General features: G+C 41.0%; 1 protein-coding gene across 1 annotated transcript in view; it reads left to right on the top strand.

Moving 5' to 3' along the window:
* The first annotated feature begins 1,178 nt into the window (after nucleotides 1–1,178).
* The window catches only part of nlgn2b (neuroligin 2b), a 77,318-nt gene continuing 56,066 nt past the window's right edge, over nucleotides 1,179–22,430 (top strand). Inside the window, exon 1 of the mRNA XM_069666644.1 lies at nucleotides 1,179–1,523. The gene's annotated coding sequence lies outside the window, so the exon portion shown is untranslated. The remainder of the gene's footprint in view (nucleotides 1,524–22,430) is intronic.

The raw sequence follows: 22,430 nt of genomic DNA, 5'->3' as shown, positions 1-22,430 counted from the left end.
TTTGTTGCCTAGGATAACTTTAAAGTCAATTTTGTGCTTACAGATGTTTGCTGCCCCCAGGTGGCCAAATCAATCAAAGTAGGTATAGGTATAACGTATTTACATCTGTCTTACGTTTTGCTAAAATTCTCACCTTGAAACTTGTAATTTAACAATTAAATATCATACACACACAAATAAAAATTAAAGCGTTATCAATATAAACAGGTTTTTACACATTGTATGGAAAGATTAAAATGAATATGTATGATAAAGACGTGTTTTTTTAGTAGAAGCAGGAGCGTATTTTGACATTTTTTATTGTATTACCGATTTTTTCTACTGTTGTTATAACGGTTCTATTTAAACGTGATGATATAAACGGATGCCTGGCGCCAAAAAGCAAAAAAAAAAAGAAAAAAAAGAGGAGCTCTGACGTCAGCGTGGTGCAGATCCTCATCAAAAAACAATCAAAGCAAATCTCTACCCTGTGTTTCACATGCAGATTTTTTTCCCAACACATGACGATGGCAGCAGAGCAGGCGCCTGCTCATTGATTTATGCGTCGCATCTCCTCGTCATGACAACTAGCTGTGAGATTGAAATATGGCAAGTGGTGTCCTAAAAGCGAGAGAGGCGATGAGACCGCACTGAGAGAGAGAGAGAGAGGGAGAGAGAGAGAGGGAGAGAGAGAGAGAGGCTGCTGTGGCACGAGCCGTGGGATCCTCTTCAGTGCAGGCTCCGGGCTTCAAAATAAAACCACCGCATCCGTATATTTTAAGCATTTATGTTGCTATTGTAAAAAGCATGAAGGCTAAACGGAAGCTCCCCGCGCTGTTCCTCAGTCTGAGCCTCTACTTTCTGTTACGAGCGTCAGATACCAAGTGAAACCAGGAGAGAGCACCACGCACGCGCGTAAAGAAGAGATTGGACACCTGATTTTGTGGGGTGTCTTTAGAGCTCTGTTTTTACATTTTAAGTCAAACAATCCGTGTTTTTGAAGGCCCTCGCGGTGCAGCAGGGCAGCTACGGTGGATTATTACCAGCATGGACATATGGGGAAAAAAAGAGGACAGATCACTGCGTTGACTTCTGAAGCAACGCGTCGAGTCTTGACGCTATAGCGTTACGCATTTATTTTTACTGTGAGTGCTTTTTTTTTTTTTTTTACCCCCCCTCCTGTTTGAATTATCCTCGCCGCTGCATCTCAACATAATTAAAGTCAAATATCTGTGGATAAGGAGCAGCGCTGGGTGTTGTCAGAGAGGGATGAGAGGAGGAGGAGGGGGCAGTATGAGGTGTGCTTTTTTTGGAAAAGCCGGAGAAAGACAGACACGGAGAAGGTGTACTGATGTGCGAAAGCCTGCGACGCGTTGCCCTCCTGAGAAATAATTGCGATCAGGGAAGAAATGGCCTAGTTAAACCTTCATCATCGACACGCCGGCAGAGGATAGAAAAGAAGAATCGTGTTTAGATACATGGACGGGCCATCACCATCACCATCGTCATCATCATAATTCCGGTGCTTGCATCGAGTCTTTGAGGTAAGACATATGTTCACCACCTCCTTCCTAAACGTGACTGGAGATTTTTTTTTTTTTTTCCAGTCTATCGTGGCTTTGATGTGTGCGCAATCTGTATGCTTTGGTGACTTCGCACATTGCGCACGTTTCCCATCTTGGCGCACTGTCACAATTGGGGGAATGAGATTTTCAAATGTAAATCCTCGTGCCACTTTGTTGCTATAGCACACATTTTCTTCCTTTTGAGCGCGAGCCTTCGATTGGCCTTGCCTGTTGATAAGCTGTCACATCTTAACATGATCAGTGTATACTCTGGGCTTAAAGCGTCAGTGCTGTGTCGTTGGGAGCATGCTGCTAACAAGATGAGATTCATGTGATTTAATTGGGATCAACTCATCATGTAAGGCTGTCAATCAACCGGGCTGCTCTTCTCAGCTTGGCTCCTATAGTGTCCTGCTTCCCCTGGTTGTCATGGTATAGATAATTTGCCTTTTATTGATGACTATATTACCGCTTAATTAGACACACATGCTGCAATAGAACTAATCTCAAGCAGAGTGTGTGACAGGCCTTGAACTCAGAAGATGTCCTCTCTAATGAACAAACCCACAGCAGCTCGGAGACACACACACACAGTATGCACGCACACACACACTCGGAGCCTGTGCCCTAGAAGATGCAGATAGGATTGTGAATTAAATGCACACTCTCTGATGATCCAGGGGAAGGCTCCATTAATATTCAGTGGATGTTGGGTAGCGCTCAGTTAATGGCAGACAACAGGACCTCTGTTCTGACAGGTCACCGATGAGAAATGGTATATTTTCATTTTAAGGGTATAAATGCGTTTTTTTTGCTCAGATACACGGTGCCCGTAGCTATCGAGCAGTGACATTTAAAATCCATCAGAAAACCAATAAAGTCTTTTTGTAGACTTTTTGCAGGATTTGGTATTACCCCTTGTTCATGTGCTGTTGGAAGAGCTGTGATTGCTTTCTGAGGCCGGCATCATGTCAGCCTGGTTACTGGCATTTGGACACTTACTCAAATATGACAGAACGTGGCTGAAGACATGCAAGGGCTTCATATGTGCCAGGCATTGTGTGCATGTTTAGTCCCAAATGTTTATCATGAAATGTAAGAAAAAAATCCTTATATAGAGACCAAAGAATGGGACAATGTTTGGCAGACATGTAGCCCAAATTTCAACGTTTGTTAGCAACATATAAAAATATATTCCTTTGAAGCTAATAATGTGTTAATCTATTTCTAGAGTTGATCTATTTTGCCTTATTAAAAAGTGGGCCTGGAAGATTTATTTGCGAATTTAAAGGTGATCCCTTCCTACACCAAAGGAAATAGCGCAGTGACCTCATTTACCTACAGTAATCAAACCAACAACAGTTACGTAACAGTAATACATGAACTTTAACATTCAAACCTGCGTTTTAAAGTCTTCCAGCAAAGATAGCGTGACCGCTCCCAGTCCAAGATAACTGCATCCAATAAACTACAGTAACGGGCCAGTCAAGCTGATATTATGTTGAGCACAGTGTCATTCTGTTTCCAGAGACAAAAGACGAATAAAAAATAATAAAAAACAAACCATGGCGGCCTGATGGATCAGACGTAGAAGAAATAGAGACTAGCAATCTTGCAATCCAAAACTGAATGTGTTCTTGTCTTAATTAAGTGTGTTGGGGTGATTTGTGGGGAGTGTCAGAGGGTGCTTAGTGTGATATTTGTTATTTCTTACAGGAGGGTTGATGCCCAGTTGTTTCATAGTTTATATAAAGTATCTATATTGGTGTTTCGAGAGAGAGCAGCCATGCCAAATATCAGTGCTTATTACCAACAACAAGGGCCACCATTGCAAAGGGACAGTAATGTATTCGAGTGTAGGCCTGCACTGTAAGATTCTGTAGTTCAATATGTCGGTGAAGATATGACGGTATATAAAAAGCACAATATTGAAGTCTGAAAATTAGGTATAGCTTACTGTTGTCTGTGTGTTTCACCATGTTTGCTCACAACAAGGGTTTTGTCGACCACATTAGCCTCTCCTCTGCGTCCTCAGCCATCTTGCTAGCTAACTTAGCAGTTAGCAGATTTGGATGCTCGGCCCATGTATCCAGGGCTCCATCCGAAAAGCCAAATGCTGGCCTACTGAGTGTAAATGCTAATATGTAGAATTTCAGGTGGTCTTTTGCAATGTGTTTATAGTGCATGTTCATGACGGCGATGAAAATACATATATTTGTTTAGGCCTGATGTAGGATCGAGTGATTCTGGTTCTTGGTCGATCTAATGGTTGACTCTGTTTTGATGCAAGCCTCAGGTCAGCGTCCTTTAAAACAATACGCATAAAGAAAGTGAATATGGCGGGCGGTTGGTGAGATGGCCCTTCAGTCTGCTCTCTGATGCTGCTCGGATGATGGAAAACTCCAATTTAAAATCAAACCTTGGTGTTGCACTGAGTCAAAAGGCGCAGGCTGTTTGCACGAACCTATAAGTCATGCCTATTAAATTTAGGTGGCAAAGTGATGGCGAACAAATGTGCCATATATTTCTTGATTTAATTTTGGCCACCTGAGCAGAAACAAAGGTTTGATGAAATGTTTTATTGACGGGTGAAGATCTGTGGGGAAAAGATGCAAGAAGAAAATGTAGATTGCAGTGATTCATCAAAGGAAGCTACAGTTCTATTTCATTCCATTTGTGCCTGCATGGTTTACTTCAGCTTGTGTACTTATTTATTTTCTTTTACGTATAAAGTCAGTTGTTTTGTTGTTGCTTCTTTTGCTATCCATTAAAACGTTTGCTCATTACAGACATTACAATCAAAGCTGCTGCCACAGAATCTTGACTAAAACAAGCTGTGTCCAAATCATAGTGAGAAATCCTCACACAGAAAGCATAACAAGCTTCATCTTTATTCCTCCATCACATCAAGAAGCCACATTGAAAACAGTTTTAATAATCCAGGAGTCTCCTTGCAGTGACGCATTTCCTCATTGAAAAGTGCACAACACACCATATATTGTACAGTTGCACTGGAGAGGCCTTTGCCATATGATTTTAATATAAAAACCTGATCCAGGCTCGGCCTCGGAGAGAAGCTTGTAAAGATTTTCTGTCTTGACCGAACACCATCATTGCAGGTATCACTGGTGGAGTCAGTCGAGTGGAGTGTTCCAGTCTGAATGCCCACTCTGTGGCTCAAACACTGAACCCTACAGAAGTTGATGTATGAAACTTGCATGTGCAGCAGATATCATGAATGCAAGGGGTGCAAGGGCTCTGGATGGAAGGTGCCGGATGAATGAAAGTATTGCCGGATGATTGCTAACGTTTTGCTAGCTTTGACTAACGTTACACTCTCCGCTACTAGGGCACTGTTTTTTTTTTAATCTTCACCGGATAATTTACCTAAAAAAACGGACTTATGGGTGGCTGTTAAATGATGGTATTGTATCAGTGCATTATTTTGGGTACTGTGAGATTGATACTGGTGTTGATTTTGGAACAACTCTCATAAAGTATGGGATTTCACTCTCTGACATTACAGGAGTCACGGAGGCTAATTTTCCATTAAAATCAGCGCCTGTGAATAATTTAACAAATAAAAGTGATTGTTGTTTGCAGTTTGCAAACTAGTGTCACTGTTAAATCAAATTTTCATCATGCCCTTTTGCCTGCGTCTCCCATTGTATATATATTTTGTTATTGTTTATTTCTGGGGTTGCTTCCGGGGTTCCCGTGTCACTCCTGCTTTTCATGAATTTTTTAGCACGATGAATTGTGGGCCAGTCCCTTAAGGAGAGTCTGCAGGATTGTGCACTCACAAAAAAAAAGTGTGTTTCAAGGGCTCAAAAAAGTCCACAGGGGAGCCCTCGGGGATCGCCAAAGTTTTCTAGTGTGGGACTTTCCAGAGCCCTCAGAGATATATGAAGAACATCCTTCAAAAGCTGCAGATTCTCTTGGACTACTGCGAGCTTGGGCTTTGACTTGCTGCACATTCACAGCACAAAAGCATCATGGGAAATCACGTTTCTGATTTTTTTTAGTACTGCCATGTTGTTTCTGAGTTTGTACAACCATCATAAAGCAAAGAAAAGAAGGTTAAAGCCTGAAAATCCAGCCTTACATTTGAGCAGCTTGCAGGCTTAGCAGCTGTTACTCTCCATACATCCTCTCGCCATCTGAACAGCCTCGTTTTCTCACCAAGCTACAGCATCTTTACATAAAACACGTACTGTATTCCCGGTAAATGCTGCTGTAAATGGAGGCTTGGAGATTTTAATTCCTGCGTGAAGATGTCAAGTCAGAGAGGAGGAGGGAGGTTAAAACGACCCAGCTCTCAGTCACGTCACGGCCGAGGAGGAGAAAAGCAGGAGAGTTGCTTGACCTGACCCATTATCCGTGAGCAAAGTAAAGATGGAGAAAACGCCTGTGCAAATGCCATGGTAACCATCTTGTGTAACCTCTTGTGAACAATATCACATAACAGTCATCCATGAGATAAGCCGGGATAAGTGCCATCCTGTCTTGTAAAGTCTGAGAAGAATATCACACCAAACCCCATTAGAAAATCTGGTAATTTAATGTGTCTTATTTTAGACACAGAAGCACAAGCCCATTAAAACGGGACACGTGACCTTTCCTGAAGTTCCATCCTTCAATTCATCAGACATGATCCATTAAGCAGCTGTAACATTTAACTCCCTGATACGTTTTACACAGAGATACTCAGGCTGGAGCTGCCATTAAATGTAGTATTATTAAAAACCAGACTTGTGTATCCTTGAACTACACAGACCATAATTCACCTTGTTTATGACACAGCACACGCATCAGGCAGCTGGTGCTCTTTAGAAAGGTGTGGGCAGTGTTGACATGCGTTTGGCAGATACGCACTTTGAAATGTAGCGTACAGAATGGAGCGGGGAGGCAGCACATTAAATGTTATAGTTTCTACACCGGTTAATGTTGCTGTAGGAAGTTAGCTAATGCTAGTTTCACTGTCTGGGGATGTAGTGAGGGATTTTAAGGCCTGAACCAACATGAGTTATGATGCTTAAGGACATGTTAACAACCACGTTCCAACCTGCTCTCTACTGTCTGTGTGTCCTATCTGCTGCTCCGCCATTAATTCAATGCCATATCCGAACCAAGTGAAGCTAATATAAAGATGAAAAGACCTTATTAGGGACAAAAATGACTTAAAGTAATAATCTCGAAGATTTTCATTCAAATAAATGTCTGTTAAGTCACTATTTATCCGCTGAATGAGGTAACACAATGGTGATTGAGCCTCTGGCCCACTGATGAAAGCCTTTGCTGTATTATGGACTGGGTGTCTGGTGCGACTTTTGCGGGAAAAATCACGAGCAGCGCCCAGTTAGGGACGTGTTTTCCATCACCCAGCAGTGGTTGGTCTGCCAGAGAGGGTTGGCGGAGCTAAGCGGCTGCTTTTCCGGTCCCTGCAAGTGTTGCGAGTAAACAGTAATCTACTATGGCTGAACAAACAAAGAAAAGATGGATGACTACAGATACAACTTCAACAATAAGTGAAAATCCAAAGAAGAATAAACATATTCGACGCTCAGATGAAGGCAAACTAAAAAGGAAAGTGACCGTCAGCGAGGAAAATCTAGAGTTGCAATCGGCGTCGCCTTGCCAAGGTGGAGCGCAATTACCGTTTATCGCCACAGGTGCCACCAAAGAGAACGACACTGAGATCTTTGAGATTACCACTTTAAGATCGACATACAATCAAAACATAGGGCGTGTAATGTAAGACTTTATCAAGGTAAACCAACGCTACTGGAGGTATGACGTAAAAGAAGCTATCCGCAGTCATTTAAAGACCGAGTTATGATGTGAGGCAAACACTGACAGGCACTGAAATAACTCAAACTGGGGCCTGAAGAGGATTTTCAATTTCTACATGGCATTGAAAATGAAAGTTCATGGACATGTTCTAAAAAGCTTGTGTTGTGCCATAAAAAGGGTGCAAAGACCAGCTGCACAAGCATACAGTCACATTACGCAATAAAGCAGAGAAACCCACCTTATGCCAAAAGGTTATTCATTATTGGCACGAATATGCTACGCAGGCAGCTTTTTAAAAATCTCACATAATTGTGAGAACCTTGGTTAGTTGTGGGAAAAAGAACACCATCAGTGAGTTTTGTCACATCACTGCAAATGGCAACTCCAGAAACCTTGACTCTCAAACGTGTTAAAATATGAAAATAACCTCTTTTTTTTTGTTAGTCGTTCCAAATGAAACTCACAGCGCTTCCTGTGGTTTGTTAATCAGATCACTAGATACATGATTGAAATGGTAGGCAAGAGACTTTTTATACAAAGTTTCTGCTGTTTGAGGGTTCTGCGCTGTGTAATATCATCATCATCATGGTTTAACCTTGTGATTTCTCTTCATCACCATAGTTGCTCATTGTCACACAGTGCTCATTCAAAGCTGTTGGCTATTATGTGCAAGGACATTCAGCCGATTTTGTCAGTGCTTCATGGTTTCGCAACTTTTCATGTCCAAAGGTTATGGGGTTTAGATCTCCCTCAATCATAGTATGTTGTTGATACCACAAAATATAGGAATACCAGGTTTACTATAGTCTTTAAAGGTCATGACCTACAGTTTTAAGCCACTAACCTTAATGCTGCAACAGCCGAGTGCACCAGCTGGGCGTAAAAAAATAGGTCTTATCTCTTACGTCCGACTTAGCTTTGAACGACTTCTTAATTGGAGTCCAGCAAGGCTAACTGACACCGGTCGTAGCTTAGCCAGGTCTTATGATACGGGTCCATGTGAACACTTGAAAAACAGTGACTGTTACCAAGCAACACACGTCTCCATTCACAAACTTCTCTCATCAAATGATCGACAGAAGAAGTTGTCCGATGTACATTTATCATGTCTCCCTCTGTGTTCTGAAAGGCTCAATCAGCACCTGCAGGGCGGGGACAGCGCCGCGTTCCTGTCCGACATATGCCCGAGCTGAGGGGAGAGCTCTTCGATTAATTCAAACAGGAACAAAAAAATTAAACCTTTCGATCAACTTACTGTTAACGCCCTTTTATTTAACCTGTAAAACAACAAGACGCGCTGCCACTGTGTTTTTCTTTAAGGTTTTATGACTGTTACTTTTACCGTTTGTTTTACCGTGGATTTAAGTCTGACTTTCTAAACTTACGCCTGCTCCATCCTTGGCGTAAAAGATGCGTCCAGGTGCAACACAAACAGGGCTTAAGTCTAACTGGTGCAATTTCAGCTCTAAGTCGGATATAAGGTTACGACCAGGCGTACGCCCAGCTGGTGCACTCAACCCCAGAAGACTGGTACAAGTAGATGAAAAAAGTGAAACTAAATAAAACGTAGGTCCAGCTGCGTAAAGTTGTAAACAGATTCAAATGGACAGTTATAAAACAATGCACGCTGTACAGTGCAATATCATAGAAAAATGATGAATTTGGCTTAAAGCATTTACTATGATATATTTAACAAAATCAATTTCCTATTAAGAAAGTAAACTACATGTAAATTGTGTTATAGGTTATTATATTAGGAAGGCAGCATGAGATTTGGGCAATAACACAGTGGGACGAGATGATAACTATAATTTCTTAACTTAAAGTCAACACCTTTAAACAAGACAGAATAATAAAGGTTACTTTAATGCATTTTTAGACACAACTAAACACTTGATTCTGCTAAATTATCACTTCACTGGGTTTTTTTTTCCAGTTTTGTTATGAAAATCAGTTTTAATCAGAATAAATTATGTAAATTGTTAAGACTGATGAATTTCAGCAGTAAAAGAAGGTTGAGCTTACCCTGACAGAGTGCCTCTACTATATGATTTTAATGTAAGAACAACAGATCCAGGCAGGACCTCATGAAGGAGGATGGGCAGATTTTAAACAACAGTATATTCTTTATAACCATTGTAAACCTCAGGGCCTGAAGTCTTTGTCCAGCAACATAAATGTAATGTGAATAAAGCCTGACAGCAAACTAAGTGGGAAACCAACAGGGTATGTGGCACAATAAAACTCTGCATGCCATTCCAATGTGGGTTTCTAGAAGCCATAATGAAGTGACTACTTGCTCTCTAGTTGGTATACCACAGTGAGTGGTTAGCGTTAGCATGCGAATCAGCGGGGCTAGCGCTAGTCAGTTCTAGATAGAGATCCCTTTTATACACCATTTACAGCACTTTCAATAAAGACTTAGCATACAGGGATAGGTTCACTAAGCTTACTAGCTTGCTAACCATCAGTAAGTTAGCAACACAGGGGGACTAAACTAGTTAGTCGGCTTTTTTACCGTCATTCTAAGCTAGGTTTTTTTGCTAACAGGCACAGTTTGGTCAACAGAAATATTCCCTTTATTCCATCAAGTAATCTACAAACAATTCTTCATAAAGGATTTTATGCACCTACAGAGGTGATTGAATAAAAGAATGGAGCAAGAGCTAATAAGATGAAATAGCTTCTATGTCTGCACAATAGATTGCTATGCTTTCTCACTTAGCATGCTAAAATTTGGTGGAGCCTTGGGTATAAGGCCATGCTTTCACATGGTGCCCAAACAGCTATCAGCACCCCTCAGATAAATTGTTGTGAGAAACAAAGAGTTAAAGCTAACAGGCACTCTTTAATGTTTTATCGCACTACATATCGTTAGCGCAATATTGAACAATCTAATCGCACATTGCAGATTTTTCTCATATTGTAACGGCCTAACAGCTCCTTTCATTTTGGACCTTCTTGCTTTGTGTTCCCAGGACTGTCAAGACTGCATGCTATTTGTTGATGGCACAAATCTATGTGTTGAAGTTCACCAAAATGTAATCATCAAAACTTAACATAAGTTTAACTTTTCCCCATCAATTAAATCTTCTAATTGTTGCAATTCAAATGTAAAGAAATTATTTTTCCCTTTAATTGGCTGACTCATGAAAAACGGCTGTTGGTTGCTTGATTACAATTTTAAATCTTTATTTTATAGCTGTATACAGTATGAGACTATATGTTAGTTAATGCTCAGTTTAAAGACACCTTACCAGTGCGTTACAAAATGGGATTATAACCAACAATCAAACAAATCACTTGCCCTTGGGGAACTTAGAGGTGAGCTGTATAGAAGTCTTCTTCTGATTTTCAACAAGTTCATATAAACACAACTAAGGGGTAACATTTGTGGACCAAGAAAACCATTACAGCGTCTAGAGCTTTTGCAAAATGTCAGGCAGTTCAGCCAGACACTTACATCAAAGGACTCAGGACGATTTACTGCAAATAGACGTCCAAACGGATGCACTTGGTGGAAAATGCTCTGCATCTGAACACACTCTGAGCAGCGTTGGAGAGTGTGCGCGTGGCGTACATCCAGAGGCAGTGACATGAGTGATCGCAGGAGTGAGAGTGTGAGCTTGTCAGATTATCACCACCACCTAATTACCTCATTTCAATCTGATAGTAGGAGTCAGATGATAGAGATCAGGTGATGACAGGCAGGAGCCCAGTGCCCTTCCGAAACCATCACGATGCTCCTTTTCCTCATGGTCCATGTTCAGAAAGCCCTGAAAACAAAGGTGAAGCAATTAATGTCATGGCAATTAATTAATAATCCTTCCTTTAATATTGTATTTGGAACTCTTATTATTCAGCTGTCAGCTGTAATGAGGCTGCATGACGTCTGATTTACCTTTGAGGTTTCAGTGTCAGCTTCTATTAGTGGACAATTGCTGCTAATTAATTATTGCTGTCTACTTTTTATTGAAATATTTTACACAACACGTATTTAGGCTGTCAAATGGGTTATTTAAGGACGTCTATAATTAAAAAACAGAAGAATGAAACCTGAGACTGTGAAGGAGAAATCATACATATTCAAAAAGGTATCAAATCATATGCGTTTTGAATGATTTGTCCGTTTTAAAAGTCTGTACTCGCCCTTTTCCGATCTTTTATTCAGCTGACCCCAGAGCAGTACCTTTGGAGTACAGCAGGCCTCTCAACACTTTGGGGCATACAAATCATTCCAGCAGCATACATCACATACAGCGACTCTTAGCGCTCTACTTAAGCTAACTTACACATCGTCGGTGCAGCCGGCCCATCTGTCAAGGTACACTCTCCTAAGAACGTGACGGTCCTCTTAAGGCGACAACGTTTAAATTCCAGCAGCCGCTTTGTGTTGTGGCAGCTTGACTAGCACGGCAAAGTAAACTGCGTGTATTTGCTCAAATGACTGATGATCCCCGAGTCAAAATTCCCCCCAGTGTGAGACAATACAGCCGGCTTATGTTCCCCGATGCTGTAGCTGAACTCTTCTGGCAACAAGAAGAAGCCGGTCTGCGTTCCCCTTCCCTGAACAGATGAGCAGTGTGTGGCTGCAGGACCAGCTGCGTGGCTTGGAGATGATTGTATTAGCCTTTATTATGATTGTCTGTGGTCAAACATGGTGCACCTGCTATCTCCCACACATCTGGCAAATGAATTTGTCAGATTTCCATTTGGGATTGATACGCAATTTTGGATTGAATTAAAATCAAATAGATGTCCGAAATAACAAAGACAGCTCCTTCCTTATCCTGCCTGTATAATGTCCCCACCTTAATGTGGTTATAATGGCTTTTATTATGGCTGGAGACAAACTGTAATTACCCTGATTTGCCCTGAGAGCCATTGATTTATTCCTGCGTGTAATATTTCACATGATCTACAGAATGTGTTGCATCTTAAGCAGTATTCCCCCGCCTGTTTTGTCATCATTACTCGCAAATTGTCAGAAATTATGGATGTAAAACAGACAGAACGATGATGATTTACCCAAAGACGTAAGGGAAAGAGGTTGCAAATAGGGACGCGCTTTTTTGGGCTGTAATTTTCTGATAGGAACTTCAATAATTCTGCAAAATCTGTGATTACCTTACCTGAATTTTATTGATTCTTCATCCAATGCCAGCATTTAAAAAATACTTGCATTCTACTATATTAGCACTAACAACAAAGATGTAGTTAAAGGGGGGGTATTATGCTAATTTCAAGCTTCATATTTCACTCTGTGATGCCTGTGGAGTAGCTTAGCATAATTTACAGTTTCAAAAACATGTATCTCACACTGGTGTTCTGTGCAGGCCCTCATACAGCCTCTGCCTGAAACGACTCAGACAGCTCTGTCTCTTTAAGAAACCCCGCCCCTACAAGCCCACTTTCTTGTGATTGGCCAGCTCTCTAAAGACGTGTAGAAAAAACTGTGTGAAACCTGACGTTCACTGCAGCCTGCAGACCGAGCTGAGAAGCCTGGGGATAACTCCAACATACTTTCACCTACAGATTTGAAACTTCACCCACGTTTAGTCTGGACATCCAACATTGTAACATTATATATATATATATGTCAGCATAACACCTCCTCTTTAAAAAATAGGAAAGATTGTGACATTGGCAAATAAACTACAGTTATGATATAATTAGGTTGAGGCAACTGAAACACTTAACAGTTGGAATGATTAGGCTAATTTGATGACACACACAGCCTCCTATGTAAAAGCAACTTCAATAGAATATGAGTCAGTATTAATCATGTTTAAAGAAACACAACAGAAGAGAAACTGATTAATCCGTTTATAGTCGTATTGTTTAAAAAAAAAAAAAGAGGTCAATATTTGGGCTTTTCCCATCATGCCGTGCTACACAAAACGCAGTGTGATAGTTACCTCGGAGCTGTCAGTTTCCCGCAGCTCATCTAACTGTGTCTGTTCCCGCCTGAACCCATGCTTGTGCAATATTTAAAACTGAACCACTGTCAGGAAGCGACATTCAGCAGTCGCATTTTTGATGAATGTTTGCTATCAGTGGTAACCCTGGTGAAAAATGCAGCGTCTTTCCCGTGGTTGTTTCACAATAAAAGCCTCTCTGTGCTTCACCGGTTGGACACTTTTACTTTGTAGGATGTCCTGTTGACGTGAGCGGTAGCTTCATACAGCTCTGATAAAACACTGAAGGGCGCACTCTGTCACTAAAAATTCTGAACTACTATAAAGAGCGACAGTTACTGAATGTCAACACATTTAAAGGCTTTTGCACTCAATAATTTTGATTTCATAAAAATCATCTTTAACTGAGTTAGTTATAAAAACAAAGTGACAATTATTGTGGAAGCTACTTTGACATTATATCTTTACAAGCTACCAATTAAGAAGTTGAACTACAACAAAGCCTCCCTAAGAAGAAATGGGTAAGCTGCTAAGAAAAATAGAAATACATACATTGAGGCATCTAAAGCTCTAAGTTAACATAAAGGAAGAACTGTGATGAATAAAAAGGCTCCCTCAATCCAGATCCTCCAAACAGTTATGTTTTAAATATCTCAACTTTACTTGCTTATTCCAAAGTGTATCAAACGGTCAGAGACTGCTGTTGACAGTAATGAAACAGGGCCATTCCCCCCTTTTTGAGAAAAGAGAAAACAACACACAAAAAAGGTAATTTGTTATTCTCGGGATCCCCTGTCGACACTGCGAGAGTAACTGCATTTACACATATAGAGCTCCTCTGGTTTATTTTCAGAGCTAAAGGGTGCTGCGTTGCCAAAGAGGAAAAACACTGTGCAGGTTCTCCCAGCACTGCTCAAAACATTTGAATTATTCATTTGTTTGGAAACTCAGAACACAGCTGGACTACGGCGCACGGCCACGGCAGTCAGGGAGCCGGGTGGCTACTCGAATAAGGATACATGTTACATGAGAAAAATGCAATATATATTCATATACAGTCATCATATCAAAACAATTTGAAGCACCTGCATCCTTAAGGCTGAAACTAATAACATTCAACTTTCCACTTCCCCTCACAATTCTTTCACCCCGGTGGAGCTCAGTCATTGTACCTCTTAACTCTCTCATGCATGATATCTTTGATATTGGACAATTAAACATTTCACATCATTAAAAAAGGCAGACTGATACAGACTTTAAATGGAGGGAGCACAGAGAGTTTGTATGATTTACTTTACATTTTCTTTTTTTAAATGGCTGGTTGATTCTGCAAAAACAAATGTAACTATCTCTTAATCACATTTGAGATTATATACAGTATAGTACATTGATACTTGGGATACCGGTTGCACTGCAAAACGACACAATTGACTATTTTTTTGCTTAATGATCATTATTTTTTGGCCTTTTTATGCTTTTTTGTGAGATGGTGGATGGTGTCTGAGGCGGGGGAGGGGAGGAAAAGGGGGTGGCACGGGCTGGGGGCCATGGGTGGAAGTCAAACCCGGGGCTACACGCGATTTACCCGCTGAGCTAAACAGGCACCCCAAATAACTGAAACTTTAAAACTATATATTTTTCTACATGTCATTGGCTGAAAAGTGAATCCAATATCAAAGTGCCAAAAACTACAATCCTTCGCGTGGCCACTAGAGGCTGGCTCCGAAAGAGAGTCAATCCCCATTTGGCCTTATATTAAAAAGTTCACAGCAGAATGAAACATGTTTACAGCGTGGTTCAAAAAACGGTTTTGGTCTCTATAGCAATTTTTTTCAATTCATGACAACTGTAGGGGGGTTAATTTGATAGACCTCACCAAATTAAAGTGTAATAAGCCTTAAAGTTATGCATAATTAGTGACGAAGGGGTGCTGCTACCTGTCTGCTAGGTGTCACCCCAGCTAATTCAGACAACTCCGCTCAGTAAGTTTAACCCTCCTGCTGTGTTTGTGCTGTTGCTGCCTATTGGATTTTTTAAAGTAAAGCTTTGATAATTTATTTTGGATAAACGTTGGCATCCTAAAGCCCAAATCCAAAGACCGGACATATGGCTCGTTGCGTTCACCATTTTTTCCAGTGAGTGAAATTTTGGTATTATCGATATGGAAGCACTAATTAGCAAGTATTGGTGTCCTCTCAATGTACGTGGCTTGTCAGTGCTTTTCGTTCATTGATGGATGTGTGGCAGCCCATGCATGGAAGTCAACATTGTTGTTAGTTTTTTCCCTGCAGAGAAGATGGTGGGCCGCATCAGTGGGTGTGTGATGTTAACAAAACGGTGACTCGCTATGACTCGCTGTTGTAATGTTTGCAGTGAGAAAACTGAATTAGAAGGCTTAACGAGACTGGATGGTTTGTCTACAACTGGAAGTGATATTGTACCTGATACAGATTTTGTTTTCAGAAAGCAATAATACGCAAGCAAACGTTTGCTTCAAAACCCTGTTAGCCGCTCCATGTCCTTCTATCTTTCACTGTGATTGGCTGTTGGCTTCTGCGTTTCAGTTTGTAAGGGGCAATCATTCACACTTAAATCCTAATGATCAGACATGTTTAAAATAACGGGGACAGCTCAAAGAGTCTGCAAACCGCCTGGGTGGTTTAAGAGTGTATCTGTAGACCTCTCACATTACTAGGTTATCTGGGCCAAACATCAGTCGCCTCCTAGAGCAGAAATCGAGATATCTCCTCCGATTGTCGAGCAGGAAATCGGGTAGAAATCGGCTGAAAACTGCGCTCTGAGCCTGGCAGATTCTATTTTCTGTTGCAACTCATGTCACTACATCTTAAATCTCACACTGATGCTCCAGCCCTTATCTGCCCACACTGGTGCAGTATCCAGACTGCAGCTGCCTCTTTTCTATCCCCCCCTCTGACTGCACACTTCTGTTACACTGAGTGTTGCTGCGTAAATGTGCTGTAACCATGTGTGCTCTTTCAAGGCTAGTACTCTTTGTCCTCACCTGATCTTGTTTGAGAGTGAAGCACCTGTGTGGCTGACATGTGCTACTTTCAGGATGCTCGTTATTGCACTTTCATCTCTGGAATTAAAGGGATTATTTATTTATGCAGAAGATGACATGAAAAAAATCACATTTTGGATGTTGAAATAAAAGGCAGGACTTGGTTTTAGTTTTGATTACATGACAGGAACAATGTGGAGATTGCAGTAATGGTTCAATTAAGCATATGCACAGTTGAGATTAAAGTGATTTCACACAGCAGGGGGGTGTTTGATTACACCGGGGACAGGTTGCAGAGAGAGAAAGTTGGCACAAGGAGTCGTGAGAAAAGTAAGGCCATACCTCTTCTTACTTATTGTTCTTGTTCTTCTTTTTCTCATCTGAACGTCTTGATAGAAGCCTCATTATTCCCATTGTTAGCTCAAAGCATTCACTCCAAACATGTGGGCTTTTGTTTCTGCTCACCTTTCTGTCACCCTCGTAAACAAACACAGCGAATCCCCCAGTGTCCCTTTCAAAACAAGAGCACATTTAAGAAAATAAAATTAGGCGCTGAAATCAGGTTATCCTCACATTTCTCTTGTTGACATAAAACAGGATAAAGTGACAACAACTAGATTAATGTCTTAATTAGTATACAGGGCTATTAGCGCAGACATAAATATACTCAGTGTCGTGTTGGGCTGTCAATTCCCCCTAAAATCAATGTTGATGATTAATTGACTGAAAATAGCTTCGTTATGTAACACACTGCTGGCAGGAGGAGGGATGTGAAAGACGTTTGCTTTTCAAAGTGGGTTATGTTTTTACTATAGTTGGATATTAAAAGAACACAATTGTAGTTTCTCTTTTCTCTAAAACTAGTTCACCTGACAAGATGCTTATTAAGCCCAATAAAGCCCTGCAGGAAATGAGAAAACGTGAACAATAATGCATGATAACAAACTGCACCTTTTCAGAGAAATCAAGATTATTGCCGCCCAGATTCTTCTTCTGCAGTAAACAGCCGAGCTCCTTCCCTGTGACATGGCTGAAATTGAATTGGTCTGAAATGAGCTGCGAGGGGAAACTCGATGGCACTTTGAGAATTTGCACGGCGGCAGCGAGAACGTACTGGGACAGTGACATGGTTTGATTCTGCTCCAGCAGGTTTCATGTGAAACGGAAGAACCGCTGTGAAGGTTAAAGTGCGGGGACGAGGTCGCTCGCGGTCCAAAGTATCCCGATTGTAGAACAATGGAGCAGGACATTGATCGGAAACACCAGGACCAGGCGAGCAATCAGTTTTTTGGGGCTAAACATCGGTCAGGCCAGACTGAAGGGAAAGGCACTGAAAAAGCAAGGCTGTTAAATTTCAATATAGCTAGAAGAATAACATTTTTCTTTTATGCTAATTCTTCCTAATCTTAAGAAATAAGGAAATTGATGGAAAGTCTTAAATATGATGTATTTTATCACGTATCCGTGTCGCTTAATTCCCTTCCAGAGGATGTAAATATACTGTATATCTGGCAGCAGCATTTAATGGGTCTAATTCTACGCAATTCATTTTGCATTGGTCCACATATGTAAAACATACTGTGCATTTCCATGGCGTTAAAAGCAGGTTTTATCTGTGGCTGCCATGTTAAGAGAGGGGATTACAGGATGAGCTGTAACTTGACATTCAGCAAAACCACTTAACCACGCATGTCACCCCTGCTACCTGCACCTGCCTCTGTTTCAGCCGTGGCAGTTTCTCCCTCTCTGTGTTTCCTGCCTTTGGTCTCCACTCCTCCTCGCCTTTTTTTTTTTTTTTTAAGCCGTCCTCCTCTCCTTCCTCATTCTGACCTCTCGCTCTTTTCATACTCCCTCACAGCTGCACACCGTCTCCTCCTTCCTGTGATCAGAAACCGTCTTCGTTTTTTTTTGCTGCAGGCAGGTTGAGCTTACAACCGTCCAAAAGAAGCATATATAGGAATTGCATTAGAATTTTCTTGTGTGGCAACAGATAGGCACTGTTGAGGTAACCTTGATCACATGAAAAGAATTGTTCAAATTATAGAAAATAAACACTCTGTTACCTCTTTAGGAAAGCACAGACTTGATTTGAAGCGATCACTGCAGAGAACAAGCTTTTAATACAAACATTACGTTAAAGTAAAGCTGGTGATGTTGATGTAAAACCATAAAAACAAAACATTACATCTTTATTTTCACAGAAACAGATTTTTATGTCCGCTGGTGGAGCTTTCTTTAATGATTTAGTTTCACAGTCAGAACTTAAAAAGAAGATAAATAGAACAAATGTGGGAATAAACAACAATTCCTTATGGGGAAGAATTCCTCTGGGGTTTCTTGCCATAAGCCTTGAAGAGACACTTATTTTGAACATGAAACAGCTTTATTTAGTGATCTGACTAACGTTACAATGTCCGCTTACACCGTCTTTCTTGTTGTTTGCTTTCGGCACGATAATTGGCCTGATGTCACTTCTTCTTCGCTGCTCTAAAAGAGTAGTTGCTGGTGGCAGCCATAATACAGCTCCGGAAAAAATTAAGAGACCACTGCAGAAATATGTCTTCCTTTGGTTCTACTATTTACAGGTTTGTGTTTGTGTAAAATTAACTTTTGTTTTATTGTGAACAACATTTTCTCCCTACTTCCAAATCAAATATTCTCACTGAGGTCTTGACGACTTGTTAGGATAACCAAAACATGCAAAAAAGATGATCAAATAATGTAAAGAAAACAAGTTCATGTTCATGTTTAAACAACAGAATACTAATAATTACAGCTTTCATGCATCTTGGCATGCTCTCTACCTGTCTGTCACATTGCTGTTGGGTGATGTTCGGATACTTTTGGTGCAGCCCGTCTTTGTTCGATCTATCTTCCTCTTGATCACATTGGGGAGGTTTTCAGTGGGGCTCAGATTTGGAGAGTCTGGCCATGACATGTAGAGAGAGGTGCTGATTTAAGGAACACTTGGAGTGGTCTGTATATTTATGTTGGCAGGAATGATCTTAATAGTCTCTGGTAGCAGCACAACAAAATTTGCTGAGTAGGCTACTGTTGTGGACCAGTGATGAAGATTTAATTAAACAAGTTGAATTTTAAATTTACAAAACTAATATGAGATCGGTGCATAAGCTATCATACCCGACGATACCTGATCCCATATTTTAGGCAGTAATGAAGGCATTCCTAATACTGGGATCGGTATTAGAACACCTCTAGCTGCTGGTCATTTAGGGTTTTTTCAGGCTCAAGGCTGCTGCAAATCATAAATCAAGTTACATATTGTTTGATTAACAATGTTTTTATAAAACTTTTCTGGCCACTCTCACCTCTATTTATAGGACAGCTGAAGAGAGACGGGAGATAGAGAGTGGGGGGTGACATGCAGCGAAGGGCCGAGGGCGGGAGTCGAGCCTGTGGCCGCTGCAATGAGGACTGTAGCCTCTGTACATGGGTCGCCTGCTCTACCCACTAAACCAGCACCCCATTAATAATGTTTGCATTACAAAATACAGAATAATATCAATATAATATACATATAATTGAATATATATTTGCAACCCAGGATTCAGTACAAAGTAATATTGATTTGCAGCACACAGCAGTGGGAATAAAATAATATAACAAGGTATTCTTTCATTCATCATATAAAGTGTAGAGTCTGATATTTGCAGAGCACTCCTTTTCCCAACAGTGACTCTGGTATATTTTTCTCACAGTATCATGGTCGTATTATTATATGATAAGGCGTTTTATTTCACCAACTTCCTACACGTCCCATGCAGACGTCCTCTAAAGAAAAGGCGGAGGGATTCGCTTGTCAGTCGGATGTGGCTGTCACAGCCTGTAATGAATTAGTCAGACTTGCACATCGCCAGCGAGATGTTCATAACACATCCACATCAAGAACATGAGACACACATTGACAGTGTATCACTGTGAGTCCTCGGACGAATGGGATTCTGCTGAAAACACTGAGCTGCGTACAGCCGTCCACCAGTGCACTAGTCCTTCAAACTGGAGGCTAAAAGATGATGTAAACTTTGTGCGATATTGTTTGGCTCTGGCTCGGTGTCATCGCTCCTCAATGATCACATTTATAATAGGCTGCAGCAGCGTGTGGCCCGTGGCTACAGTCAGACTTTGGAATTTCCTGTCAGCCCGAGGTCCTCGCGCTCTTTTGACTCTTTCTCCGAGTCAAGAATAAAGCTGATTGCAGTCTTGCTTGGGGGGGCTTAGCGTTGATCGTGCCTGCCTGAGGAACGTAAGCTAGTTAATTCAATGTTATCCTGCAAATCTCCTGCAAAATTGCAGCCCTGTAGACATGCTTTTATGTATTGTTTTCATCTTTGCAACCACCTTTTTTCCTTAGATTTCTTTCTAGATTGCAGATCATCACCCGCATCATTATTATTGTACGACTTTTACATTTAACCGTATATCAGTAAGGCTGGGCAGTCAGGTTAACACGGCTAAGCTGCCTACTCTATTTAACTTTGTGGGCCATTTTATTCTTAAATTAGCTTTAAGCTTGAGGCAAAGCAGCTGTCAGACTGCTCCCTCAAACTGTGTGTATCGCCCACAGACACCTAGACACACGCTAACACAGCTAGCATTTCACCTAGATCATCGCTAATTAGTGTGTCACCAGATTGCGCACACTTCTTGGCTTCATTATGACACATTTTTCCACTCACAACCACCCAAACACACTAAAAAACACGGATAAATAAAAAGTAACATCCCCCTAGAGGCAGCAATGTTCGTCTACACTGGATTTTCAGGGTGTGTGGCCGGCAGCTGTGAGGATATCTTACCCCGCGTGTGAGCTGGTGAGGAGAGCTCGAAGATAAAGTGGTTTTCCATGTGATCTACAGGTGTTAAGCAGAGGGAACAGTGGTAACCAACAGCAACATATTGATTTTCTGGTCCAGCTGTGACAGAGGGCCTTTTGTCTAACATGTCCTATCTGCTCCCGCTGCCTGCTGCTTTATGCTCCCCGCTGCTCCTTTAATAACCTGCACTCATGCTTCATTAGGGCCCCTTTAATTGACTTCTTCTTGAACTTTTTTTTAATCTTCACTTGTTTTTTCATGTTTTAATTACTAGAGAGTGAACCCATGAAGCAGGGTAGTCAAGAAATAGGCTATACTGACATTTAATTTGTTTTATCCGAGCAGCAGCCTCCGGTGGCTGAAAAGGGAAGCAAACGGAGAGGTGCGTAAAACTGTTGTTCCTGGAGTGGCCACTTGAGGCTGCCTCCAAAAGTGAGTCAATCCCCTTTAGGTCTCATAGTAAAATGCACAACTTTACAGCAGAATGAAACATTTTACAGCCTGGTACAAACAATGATTTAAGTCTCTAAAGCTACTTTCGCTATGCATGAGAACTATACCTGGGATACTGACGGGATAATGTATAGTGAGCAGGTTGTTGTCGCAGAGAGTCGCAGAGAGACAGGGTGCTCACCCTGAAGGGGTTCCATTCCGCAATAACAACTTGCTCTCTAAGCATTATCCCACTTTTTAAATGGCTATTTACTTACGAAATCAATAATTTGACACAAATATTGATTTGGAAATTAATTTAAAAAATGTCTTATCTTACGTTTTCTGTTTAACATTTAAAAATAGTCCATTACACTCACAATGAGAGCTGCGGCCATAGCAACGGTGTAGCCTTCTAAAAAGGAGCTAAGCTAGCTGTTATTACTCACATTAAAATGAGCTAAGCTAGCTGTTGTGACTCACATCAAAATGTGCTAACCTAGCTGTTATCACTCACATTAAAATGAGCTAACCTAGCTGTTTTAACTCGCATTAAAATGAGCTAAGCTAGCTGATTTTACTCACATTTAAATGAGCTAACATAGCTAATGATTCTCACATTAAAATGAGCTAAGCTAGCTGATTTTACTCACATTTAAATGAGCTAACATAGCTAATGATACTCACATTAAAATGAGCTAAGCTAGCTGTTTTTACTTATTTCCACTGATGGTGAAGTAAGGCAAGTTGAACAGGACCACAGAATTCAGCGCAGCACCTGATGGAGGTTTTCTGTCTCGTCACTGTCAGAGTCTGTTGAAATTTTCTTTTCAATTCACCGTCTTTAAACACAGTAATATCCCGTTCTATGTTCCGTTTAATGTTT

Source organism: Semicossyphus pulcher, unplaced genomic scaffold, assembly GCF_022749685.1.
Source record: "Semicossyphus pulcher isolate SPU_LCO1_2020_fin unplaced genomic scaffold, fSemPul1.0.p SCAF_10, whole genome shotgun sequence".
Lineage (NCBI taxonomy): Eukaryota > Metazoa > Chordata > Actinopteri > Labriformes > Labridae > Semicossyphus > Semicossyphus pulcher.
This window is presented reverse-complemented; position numbering and strand designations above follow the sequence as displayed.